The sequence below is a fragment of the Mustela putorius genome, unplaced genomic scaffold, assembly GCF_011764305.1.
Source record: "Mustela putorius furo isolate JIRA1106 unplaced genomic scaffold, ASM1176430v1.1 tig00003834_pilon_pilon_pilon, whole genome shotgun sequence".
Classification (NCBI taxonomy): domain Eukaryota; kingdom Metazoa; phylum Chordata; class Mammalia; order Carnivora; family Mustelidae; genus Mustela; species Mustela putorius.
Genome location: NW_025421987.1, coordinates 24,876,011 through 24,879,479, shown reverse-complemented (window position 1 = coordinate 24,879,479; position 3,469 = coordinate 24,876,011). Strand labels below are relative to the sequence as shown.

At 37.0% G+C, this 3,469-nt stretch overlaps 1 pseudogene; it reads left to right on the top strand.

Annotated features, from left to right (window-relative positions):
- The first annotated feature begins 2,116 nt into the window (after nt 1–2,116).
- Nucleotides 2,117–3,105, top strand: LOC101687313 (annotated as a pseudogene).
- The last annotated feature ends 364 nt before the right edge of the window (nt 3,106–3,469 follow it).

The following is a 3,469-nucleotide window of genomic DNA, read 5'->3' as shown; positions in this document are numbered from 1 at the left end:
AAATAGTAGCTGGGTTACTTCCAATAAGAGAATGATGTATAAGGTTTTTTATGAGAAATTTCCAAGAATTTCTTTTGTAGTGTGTTCTTCAAAACTAGCAGTCTCAATTTGTGGAGACCAAAGAGGTCAATAAGGATCAGTGATAGTCCACTGACAACAAATTCACCTATCTCAGGTCTTTGAAGCTAGGACTGGAATCAATGCTTTTTTTTTTTCACCTCAATAGCATTAAATACCTCTCTTTTTTTTTTTTTTCTTTTCAGCATAACAGAATTCATTGTTTATGCACCACACCCACTGCTCCATGCAATCTGTGCCCTCCATAATACCCACCACCTGGCTCCCCCAACCGCCCACTCCCCACCCCTGCAAAACCCTCAGACTGTTTTTCAGAGTCCATAGTCTCTCATGGTTCATTTCCCTTTCCAATTTCCCTCAACTCCCTTTTCCTCTCCATCTCCCTATGTCCTCCATGTTATTTGTTATGCTCCACAAATAAGTGAAACCATATGATAATTGACTCTCTCTGCTTGACTGATTTCACTCAGCATAATCTCTTCCAGTCCCGTCCATGTTGATACAAATGTTGGGTATTCATCCTTTCTGATGGAGGCATAATGCTCCATAGTGTATATGGACCACATCTTCCTTATCCATTTGTCTGTTCAAGGGTATCTTGGCTCTTTCGACAGTTTGGCGACTGTGGCTATTGCTGCTATAAACACTGGGGTACAGATGGCCCTTCTTTTTACTACATCTGTATCTTTGGGGTAAATACCCAGTAGTGCAATTGCAGGGTGATAGGGAATCTCTATTTTTAATTTCTTAAGGAATTTCCACACTGTTCTCCAAAGTGGTGCACCAACTTGCATTCCCACCAACAGTGTAAGAGGGTTCCCCTTTCTCCACATCCTCTCCAACACACATTGTTTCCTGTCTTGCTAATTTTGGGCATTCTAACTGGTGTAAGTTGGTATCTCAATGTGGTTTTAATTTGAATCTCCCTGATGGCTAGTGATGATGAACATTTTTCCATGTGTCTGATAGTCAATTAAATACCTCTTACAGGAAGTGAAGATCAAAGCTGAATTCAAATGTCTACAGTTCTAAAAAGGAAACTGCACATGCCTATTTTAAAAAGCCATTAGTATTATGCATAAACAACTCTAGATTATATTGGGTATATAGGATATGCTTAAGGATGCAAGAAGTGAAAATCAGTGTGGTCTAGAGCATTTAGTTAAAGCTTTCTTAATGAGTATAGTATGTAAACTATGGTTTACATAAAGATGGAAAAGGATTTAGATATTGGGGAAAAATCAACAGGAATGATGGCATGGACAAAATCAGTTTTTATGGAAATGGATCTAATACTGGGAACAGGGAAGAGAGAGGTGAAAATACATAGATATTTATTTCTTTGGATATCCCAATTAATTTTCTCTAAAGATGAAAGTCCTATCATAATCCTTTGTAATCTTCATAGAATTCCTGAGATATAATTTTAACATATCTGTTGTATGCTCTTTTCAAGCATTCATTCCACTGGGAGAGTATATGAAAACTTTTTGCTCAGTTAAAAAATGTGTATACGGGGGCGCCTGGGTGGCTTAGTGGGTTAAGCCGCTACCTTCGGCTCAGGTCATGATCTCAGTGTCCTGGGCTCTCTGCTCAGCAGGGAGCCTGCTTCCTCCTCTCTCTCTCTCTGCCTGCCTCTCCGTCTACTTGTGATTTCTCTCTGTCAAATAAATAAATAAAATCTTTTAAAAAAAATGTGTATACGTGAAGATTGACAGGAAATTTATTTTAAGGATCTTTAATACAAAAACTGACACTGATATTGTTTGTCAACATTGAACCAAATATGCAAATGCTAGATTTGTATACTATTAATGTATGAATTCGTAAAGACAAACCTTTTGCTCTGTAAGCATTCCTCTTGGAATTACAAAAACCTTCATGGGAATGCTGATTATCAGAGTTGAGCTTATAAAACTTACATTTTTAGGGAAATCACTATCCCTAGAGGTTTGGGTGCCTGAATCCAGAGATACTGAGGAGAGTTAGAAAAAGCTCCTCTCTTTTTTGTAAAAGAACAATTTGGAAGGCACGTTATATGCACTCTAAATCAGAATCTTATATCTCCAGAATTCCTATCTCAACAGAGAAGGTGGATATGACTGAAGATAACTACTCCTTGACCACCGAATTTATCCTCATAGGATTTACAGACCACCCAGAGTTGAGGAGCCTCCTGCTTGTGGTGTTTCTCACTATCTATGTGATCACTATGGTGGGGAATCTGGGCTTGCTGGCATTGATTTTTATGGAGCATTGTCTTCACACACCAATGTACATCTTTCTGGGCAACCTGGCTTTGATGGATTCCTGTTGTTCCTGTGCCATTACCCCCAGAGTGTTGGAGAACTTCTTTTCAAAGGACAAAACAATTTCCCTTTATGGTTGCGTGGCACAATTTGATTTTCTCTGCCTTGCTGAAACTACAGATTGCTTTCTCCTGGCAGCAATGGCCTATGATCGCTATGTGGCCATATGTAGCCCTCTGCAGTTCCGCACCATGATGTCAAAGAAAGTGCACATTCAGATGACCACAGGGACCTACATAGCTAGAAACCTGCATCTCATTATTCATGTAGGGTTTCTCTTTAGGTTAACCTTCTGAGGGTCAAATCAAATTAATATCTTTTTGTTTGTTTGTTTCCATTATACAGACTTTCCTGTGTTCACCCTTATTTCAATGAATTAATGATATTTATCTTTTCGGGTTCAGTTCAAAACTTCTCTATTATTATAATATGAATCTCCTATATCTACATCCTTTTCATGATTTTCAAAATGAAATCCAAAGAGGGAAGAGGCAAAGCCTTATCTACTTGTGCATCCCACTTTCTCTCTTTCTTAATATTCTATGGTTCTCTTCTCTTTGTGTACATTCGATCACATTCAGTTAAAGAAAGGAAGACAATATACCTGTTGCTGTTTCTTATACTCTAGTGATCCCATTACTAAACCCCTTTTATTTATAGTCTAAGAAATTAGGAAGTAATAAATGTTATGAAAACAATTATAAGGAATATTTTATAATGTTCTAAAAGATATATCATCCCCCCCCGGAAAATAAATTTAAATTTGAAAAAAAAAAGTTTTTCAAAATCTTGGAATATTGAGAAAATAGAAAAGGACTATTTGGCCAAAGAATATTCAATTACTAAAACGTGATATTATAGGAGTCAGATAAATAAGCTCAACAAGGAGATATTCTGCTACAATGTGTTGCAAAATCTAAGCTCTAGGTCCCAGCAAGAATTAACTAAATAATTCTTCTTCAGGTCACACACTGTGTCACAAAGAAATTAAGTAAATAATTACCTATTGTTTTAATGGGTAATGAATTACAATTTTCAACAAATACAACAAATACTATGGATAGAAGTCAGTTAGATAGAGA